Genomic DNA, 9,615 nt, shown 5'->3' with positions numbered 1-9,615 from the left:
ACTACAGGAAACATAACATTATCGGTAGCTAGTCTCAAGTTTTTTATTTTTTTTTATAATATTCCACGTTGTATTGAGATTTTCATTACGGGTGAAATGTCTTGACTTCTTATGATAAAAAACATAAATAAAGGTGTATTAGTTTTTAAAAATAATAATTAGTTTAATACTTAATTTCTTTGGGTGCAAATGTAGTTTGATATTTATTTTTTATCAATTTCAAGCTCATTGAAAATATACTTTTCAATCAAATGTTCAAATCATTCATGTGACACAAAATAGAACTGGAAAAACATACATTTAAATAAGATCATTTTTTTTTTACAAACATTAAATAAGATCATAAAAAGTATAAAAACCCATGTTTATGAAATATTTAATACAAACATTTATTTGATAATAAAAATATAAAAGGTAATAAAACTTAAAGCTATATATGATTTTTAAATGATTTTTATTAATGTATACAATATTCCACAAAATAAAGATTATTAATTGTTAACTTTTTCAATAGACGCGGATTTTTTTTCTTCTAAATATTATCGGTAAAGAGGAAAGTGAGCAATTAACAATCTTTATTTTGTGCAAGATTGCACCAACAAGAAAAACCATTAAATCATATATTATTTAGAGTTTGACACAAAACTAAACCGGCTCAAACTACACAAAGCTCTTTCGGTTATACCCAACTAAGAGAATAGAGCACCACCATTGAGGCGGTTGAAGTCCATTAAGTAATCATCTAACCAAGCTGTTATGTTTGTTATCAAAATATTGTCATCATCATCAAAGCTTCTAATAAATCCAGTTTCAGAATAAGGCAAGTTTGAGTCACCGACAACAACTTGAGCATTGCTACTCTGTGGCTCATCAAACTCCATAATCTTGTTGTTATGTGAACCCAAGTTTCTAACATTTGTGGATGACCCAGCTTCTTCGACAACGGGTAATTGACTCTATAATAGTTCCATTTCCGGATAAGGGATGTTTGATTGATCAACGAGAACATGGGCATTGCTGCTCTCCGGATGATCAAACTACAACATCACCACATTAGGCAAACCTAAATTTGTGATGGGAGGTACCAATAACAACATTTTTATTAAATGTTGGTTTTGCGTGATTGTGCTCTCCTTCATATATCACAATATAAGTCTTCTCTTGAGTTTTGCTTTTTTCTACCTTTCTTCTTGCTGGACAATCTGCCAAAGTGCTACATTTGTAATAGCTCCTGCAGCATCATTTATTAAAGAATAAAAATAATAATTCATAGACCAGTTTCAGCATAAACAAATTTTGCAGGAGCTACAACAATATTTGCGATGCTTAAAAAAGTTATTTATTAGGGGCTTAAAGAAAAATATGGCACACTTAGAGGAAGTAAAAACATATTGGAACCAATAATAAATTGATATTATTTTTTAAATGTGCAGCTCATTGTGGATAATTGAGTGGCAATGTTTGATGTTTTCAAATTTGAAACACAAACGCAGCCGTGATTAAGATACCATATGTTGAATTTAATTAGAATTATATGCAATGAATAGGATCCCAATGCCTACAATCAATGTTTAAAACTCGAGGGTGCGGTTGTTTGTTTTAGGTAACAAAACTATATTGTTTTTAATGTGAAAGAAATGAGAAATATGTTAAAGATAGAGTTTTGAATGTGTGTGAACCTTGGATGTGGAGACCCTTTAATGGGTTTCTGTCCATATTTCCTTCATGCCCACGAGTCTTTTGAAAGCTCATAGCACACCAATGCCGTTTGGTTATTATGTTTTCTGTAAGAAAAGAAAGGTAAAATGATTTTAGTTCAACCGAGTTAAGTTACGTAAGAATATTTTCAATATTTTGACATGATAAAATTGATTTATAATTAAAATATATAAAATAATAGGAATAAATACTTTACCTTTTTCTCGATTTGCTTAGTGCAACTGATGGATGTTTGTATGCATGATAAAAATGAGCGGTTGTGATATCAATGCATGCAACAGGTTTGAGAACAGACACTTGATTGTTGATGTTTTGTTGAATCAGTTGTTGTTCCGCGAGTGTTAGGAAATTAAAATTGGTGGGGTATTGATTGATTTCATGAACACTAGTGTTTGTCATGGTAATGTTCGCAGTAGAGATGATAGGGGTCGGGGTGATTATATTGGTTGTAGTGGCCGTATTAGTAATGGGGGTAATAGTATGGAGAGTGGTGGGAGTAGTGATGGTGGGAGTGTGGATAGCATGAACATTAGTGTTAATGTTGGTGATGTGGGTGGGGATGGTGGTGGTCAGGGGGGATGGGATATTGTAGGTGGTGGAGGTGGGGGAAGATGTGGTGGTGATGGTATTGATTTTTGGCATACTAGTAGCTGGGGTGGAGATAGTGGGAATGGGATTGAAATTTATCATCAATTTATCTAAATCTATGAAGTCATTTGGTTTAAGTGGGATAAAAGAGAATGGGCTCTTTTCATGGTTAAAAGTGAAATCATCAAAGAAAGATGGTGTGGTACTTTGAGGGAATGCTATGTTATTGGCGGTGGTGGTTGTGGTGGTTTCAATCGGAGGTGGAGGAGGGTCTTCAAAAATGGTGGTAGGAGTGGTAAATGTGGTAGCGTTGCAGCTACGTACAATAGAAAAAAGATCACAATCATCATTATCCATCGAAGAAGAAACAAATTGGTATTTAGATATGTCTAATAAATAAATCACTACAGAGTCGCAATCACACTATGTGTGTTTTTGACCAGATGAAGATAAGAGTGTTCAACAATTCTATTTGTTCCTAACTGGAGTAAATGGGTAGAGAGTGCAAAGATCGAGGGAGATGGTGAAACTAGAGGCAAAAAAATGGTGATGGTTGTATGGGTGAACCAAAAAAACTAAGACATTATGAGAGAAGGGCAAGCATCTTGATGATGGGGTATGAACAAGTTGAAGACTTATATTTCCAATGACAATCGTAACCGTTAAAATTATTTCTGATCTTATTTATTTTTTCTCACTCATTTATTATTATTATTAGAAAAAGTTATCACATGTCTTTTTAATCATGAGTGAATCACACATGTAGTTTACTGGATTATAGACTTAATTTTAAGATTAAAATTATATTTAGAATGATGGATACAAAACTTAAGTCCTGAATTTCACCCAAAATATAATATCCTAAAAGATTAAAGTGGTTCTTATTGATTTAAATATTGTAAATCTTACAAGCTATATTTTAAAGTTCAAGTGTCTGTGAACTTAGCTCAGTTGGTAGATACAAAGAGTTCGAACTTTGGACATTATATTTATTCAACTTAAAAAGGTGAATTTCTAACCACTAAATTATTTGAGTAAAAAAAAAAATTAAGGTTCACTCGACCAAAAAAAAAAGTCGAGGTTCACTTTTTTATATAAAATTAAACGATTTTTTTATATTTTTTTAGTCTTTTCCATTTTCATTTTCTTTCCCCTTGTTTTCAAGGATTTTTCAATAATGGTCAAACAAAATTCACTTGCCTTTTTAATTGAACATGGTATCATGTCAAAAATGGACTCAACCAAAACGTGACTGCAACGTAAAAAAAATAATGATGATGCTTTGTTAAAATGCCAATAGCCATTCACATGTTTAGCATTATACTTTTTTTTTAAACATGTTTTGCATTATACTCGAGATTGAGAGTTCTCATTTGCTACACACATGTTTTAAGAACCATAGATTTTGATAAATTTAGTATCACGCTCCCACGTTCACAAACGGATATACGAGTCAATGATAACTTATTGTAGGTTTTCTGTCAAAAACAAAACTTATTGTAGGATGTCATAAATTGCATTTTGTTGATCATGTTTTTCCATTTGTGCCACAAGACTATATTTTGTTTGCGCTTCTGAATATCCGTTACTACATTTAAAGCACAAATTTAATGAAATTTGAAGTCACTCTTAGTATTAAGTGCATTTTTATCTCTTTGAATTGATTTTCTCATGTTTTTCAAACATTATAGTAGTTTATTATATTATTAATCTAGAGTCCTCGTGAGCATAGCTCAGTTGCTAAGGACAATGCATAAAATATGCAAGGTCCGAGGTTCAAACCCCATGGGTCCGAGGTTCAAACCCCAGCCACCACAAAAAAAATATTATTAATCTAGAAGTACCAATTTTTATTATTAAAAAATTATTTTACTCACAAAATAAGTTTCTTTATAACTATTAATCTAGAAGTACCAATTTTTATTATTAAAAAATTATTTTACTCACAAAATAAGTTTCTTTATAACTATTACCTGCAAAAATTTAAATTTTTTAAAACTTTTACTCACAAAAATTGGCTTTTTAACCATTAGAGTAATATTTTATGATTTAGAGTCAAATAAGTTTTTAGTCCTTATAAATATATTTAATTTTGTTTTTAATCCCTCTAACTATTTTTTCTTTTCAAACAATGGTTCTATAGAAAACTTCCGTTAACACTTTTAATTACTTATTTTAAGTCATCTCATGTGTATCAATCGAAATTTTGAAAGAATTTTTTAACGAGGCATGAATTAAATATGAATTTTTATGTTTTCCGTGCTTGAAAATTCATATTTAATTTATATTTCGTTACAAAATTCTAAATTTTTTATACAGAGATTCTCATAATATTATTTTTTTGTGTTGCCCGGAGTTCGAACCTCAGATCTTGCATATATTATGCATAGTCCTTACCAACTGAGATAAGTCCACGGGGACAGATTATCATAATATTATAAACATACGTGCAAAAACACATTAAATTTTTTAAATGGTACACTTTTTTAAAAATAAATAATCACTTTTAAGAGTTTTGTATCTGTTTGTTACAACATTAATTTTTTTAAATGGTACACTTTTTTTAAAAATAAATAATCACTTTTAAGAGTTTTGTATCTGTTTGTTACAACTTTGAAAAAAAAAACAGAATTTAAAAAAAAATCTTAAAACAACTTCAAATGGAAAGCTGTTAAGAGTAGCTTCTAAAAAAATAATTTTTTTTTTAAAGGAGAGAGATAATAATTGTCGAAAGATTGAGGTAAATTTGTAACAAAAAAAAATCTTTTTATATAGTTGTATCCAAATAAACTAAATTATTTTTTTGAAAAATTGATTTTTATCACAGTAAACAAATGCATAATAAAGGGGCAAAATTGGAAAGGAAAAATCCATTTGTTGTGGATTGTTCGTATTTTAATGAGATTTAACTAATTTTTTAATTGTTAATTTAAATAAAAATGTTAAAATGGTTTAAATGAAGGGTAAAATTGAAAAGAATAAATCCAATCCAAAAGGGTGTACCACCTTTATATATTAATGTGGAAAAATAGATAATATTGTTTCTACTGTAGTGGATTAATTCCAATTTTAATAATTTAAAAAAAATTACATGAAAAAATGAAACAATATTATAAAAGGATAAAATTTTAAATAAACTAATTTAAACGAAGGATAAATTAGGAAATGTAAAGTCAAGTCAAACTCATGTATTTTCCATATATATATATATATATATATATATATATATATATATATAGTATAGATTATAGTGCTCCTTAAGAGTTCATGTAAAATATAGATTATTACTTATTTTATTTTTGACTGATAGAAGGAAATATTTTTTCAATAAATCATCCTAAAACATATTGAGGACTACATATATTTTTTAAATGAAACATTTTTAAGTAGATAAATTATACTATTTTAATAAAATAACCTATATTTTCACCACAAAAAAAAAAACCTATATTTTATTTATATTTTACTTTTTTGGTCTTTTTTAGGATGCTATTTATTATGGAGAGGAAAAGTCGTGATTTAGAAGAATTTGATGGGAAAATGATTAGTGAAGGCACATTACCTTAAATATTTTTGGGCAAACATGACTAACATTGCGTGTTAAGTATAAATCAGAACTTGATTAGACCTATTTTTGAATAAAAACCCATATGAAATATTTAAGGGAAGAATGCCTAATGTATCCCATATTCATGTTTTTGTATGTAAATGGTTTGTATTGAATAATGAAGAGGAAGATTTAGATAAATTTGATGCAAAAACCATCTATCTCGGTTACTCTTCATTTGTGAAGCCCGGATACGAGATACGATACGGATAAGATATGATACGGATACGATACTGCACTGATACGCCGATACGGAAAAATTTCAAAAATCAAGATACGATATGGTTGGGATACGTTAATGAAAAAAATTATATAATGAAATGTACAATATAATTATAACCATTTTTTTAATATGCAAATATATTAACAAACAAAAGAAATCAGTCATAGACTCGTAGCACATCAACATAAATATAAATAATATTGACGATTAAGAGAGTGCTGATTAGTCAATTACATACACAATATATCCCAAAAAGAGCACCATTAGTGCTATACTATAAGGAACATTGTTAGTGTTATACTATATTGATCCAAAAAAGAAGCACTATATCCAAAAAAGAACACATCGGTACTCAAGAGTTAAGTTATTTTAGTTAACATTAATTGGGAAGTATCGGGGCAGATATCGGTACAAGATAATTATCGGATACTCTCGATTTAATTTTCAGATACTCTCCTGATACGTATCGGGAAGTATCGGGCATACGCAGGGAATACGATACGTCATCCATTTTGAAGTATCGGTGCTTCACTTCTCTTCATCAAGTAATGTTTGTAAAGTGTTTCACAAGTGTATCCTAACTGTTAAAGAGTCTTTGCACGTTACGTTTGACGAAATTTGTCGCTAAAAGCATGGGAAAGGTTGTTTTTCTGATAATTTTTCATGTACCTCCTACAGATGACATCCTTAATGATAAGGGAGATTTAAATCAAGAACCATCAAATGATGAATCTAAGGATGAATCAAATGATGAGTCCAACGAAGGAGAGGAAAACATTCAGGAAGAAGAAGAGAAAGATCCAAGAATGCTTTGCTTCTTAATTAATTGGAGAATTGTTAAAGATAATCCTTGGGAAAATATCTTGGGAGGCATAAATAAAGGAGTCAACACTTGTTCACAAATAAGTAGTTTTTGTAATTACTCTCCATCATTTCATAAATTGAGACTAAATCCGCCAAAGAAACAATTCTTGATAAGCAGTATCTTTTAGCCATGCAAGAAGAATTAAATCAATTTAAAAGAAATGAGATTTAGGACCTTTTCCATTACCTAAAAACTATCAAGTGAATGGAAATAAGCGGGTACTAGTATGGACACCCGTGCCAAGCACGGGCTAGAATTTCGTCATACTTAATGGTGATAATATTTAGATGAAACAAATGTCAGTTAAAGTCGAACGTTGGATAAAAGAGTGCAGGTTGAACAACAAATAACTAAAAAACATCATACTTAAGCGTTTTGGATGAAGATGTGGTATCATTTTCAATTATGTGGTTTCTGTTTTTATAACGTGTGGGACCCATGGGTACGGATTGTATGATATCCGTCTCCGCCTCATTGGATAAATATGATACTCGTGCCCGCCTCGTACCTCGTGGATACCCACTATGCGGGTACCCGCGTGTATTGAGGTATCCATAGGTATTCACGGGTACCCATGGGTTTTTGAATTTATTTATTTTTTTATACAAATAATAACTTTTTTTTAATTACCAAAAAAATTTCAAGTTTTAAACATTCATACATAATCCATAGAAAATTCATTATTGTTACATAATCCATATGATATGTTTTTTGATGTAAATGATGTAGAAACGGTGAACTTAATAAGATGAATTAAAAAAAATCAAAAATAAAAATAGTTTATTAATGAAGAATCTTAGGTGGACGGTAAAATTTTCTTCAATAAGGTAACAACTTCAAGTGATAAGATAAGATATATAAGGATATTTTAATAATTTACTTAATTTATTATCGGGTATGGGTACAATCAAATCCGTGCCCGTATCCATATAATAATGGGTAGTCAAATACCCGTTTATTATACTCGTGGATACCCGTTTAGCTACCTACTCCGTGCCGTGACGGATTTTACCCACGGGTACCCGTGGGCATGGGTATTTTTGCCACCCCAAGTGTGGATCCACATCGGTGTTGGCTCGCTCATAATGCACAACAGTTGCATGATATCCCGGTTCAACATTTTGGGGAAGTGGGAGTGGTTCTTGGTGGTCGATCACTGGCACGGAGAGTCTGACACTTAATGGAGAGATTATAATGTGTCAAATGTGAGTTAAAATTTCACATTTTATGTAAGAGTAGATGTTGAGAGGGATGTTAATGCGTGAGTTAAACTTCTACTTTTGATGCAAGAGTATATATTGAGCAACATATATGTGAGACGGGCAATATACCTAATGTCTTCAGGTTTGAGATAGAGATGTGGTGTCCATCTTACTTGTGGGGTTTCTCTTGTTCAAATGTGATGATCCAGTCCATTGTAGGATCCGTCTGAAACCCAAACATTATAATGAATTTTTTTAGTTTTGGGATGTCATTTGCTTAACTTTGTTATATTAAATATAAGTTTTTAGATGTCATTCACCTTCATGCAATATCTTGGTCTAACTTTTATTATTTTAAATTCTTTTATTTTGGTCTTTCAAGGGATCACAATATAAAAAAAATTGTAGATGTATTATGATGAGGTAACAAAATACATGCTTATTATACATTTTCAGTGAATATGTGGTCTCAATATCACTTGTGTGATTGCTCTTAGCCTAATACGGTGATCCAACCTAATGTAGGCTTCATCTATCGTTCTAATATTAAGTTGAACTACTTTGCTAGGGTTTGGATGTCATTTATATCAAAAAAACATCAGTATTTAGATGTCATTTGCTTTCATGCTATTTTTTATTCAACCTCTATCATTTCAAACTCATTCATGTCTGGTCTCTGGAATGATTTGACAATGAAAAAATTCATATGACGTATGCTGATTTGATTAAATACATGCTTATTAAACGTTTTAAAATGATGTGACATTTTTTTAATTAAGGTTAATTCTTCGGTAAAATAATTACCCAAAAATCTTCAACTTCTTCAAGAAATCTTCAACTCCATCATGAAACCACTTCCAGCCCACTTTATTGAACATGTTGTGTCTCTATTTGACCTTATTTGACTATGTCTCATAATTACAGGCACCGATGGTTGCACACTTGATTAAGAGACATTAATGTGTCAAGTGTGACTTGACATTCTACATTGAATGGAAGAGTAAATTTTGAACAACATATAAATGTGATGCTCCATGTCCCTAATGCCTTAAGGTTTTGTGTTAACATGGGATGTCAATCTCACTTGTATGATTGATATTGAACTAATATGAATATCCATCTCAGTGTAGGCTAACCAGGAATCTCAATATTATCTCAACATTATGATAAACATTTTTGTTAGTTTTTGGATGTCATTTGCTTGATTTTTTTTTACCTTAAATTTTATTTATCGGATGCCATTCGCTTTCAGGCTATATTTTTTATTCGACTTTTATTATTTTAAAATCCTTTACTTTTGGTCTTTGGTGAGATTTGGCAATGGAAAACTGGAACGTATTGTTCTGTTGAGTTGAAAAAATACGCGCTTATTAGAGTTTTTACAATAATGTGACTTTTTTTATTTTAATTT

At 30.4% G+C, this 9,615-nt stretch overlaps 1 pseudogene; it reads right to left on the bottom strand.

Moving 5' to 3' along the window:
- Window positions 1–787: 787 nt before the first annotated feature.
- LOC146944655 (uncharacterized) lies at window positions 788–2,664 on the bottom strand (annotated as a pseudogene).
- Window positions 2,665–9,615: the final 6,951 nt, after the last annotated feature.

Source organism: Medicago sativa, chromosome 2 (assembly GCF_051527215.1).
Source record: "Medicago sativa cultivar Bolivia chromosome 2, Bolivia_mono, whole genome shotgun sequence".
NCBI lineage: Eukaryota > Viridiplantae > Streptophyta > Magnoliopsida > Fabales > Fabaceae > Medicago > Medicago sativa.
This window is presented reverse-complemented; position numbering and strand designations above follow the sequence as displayed.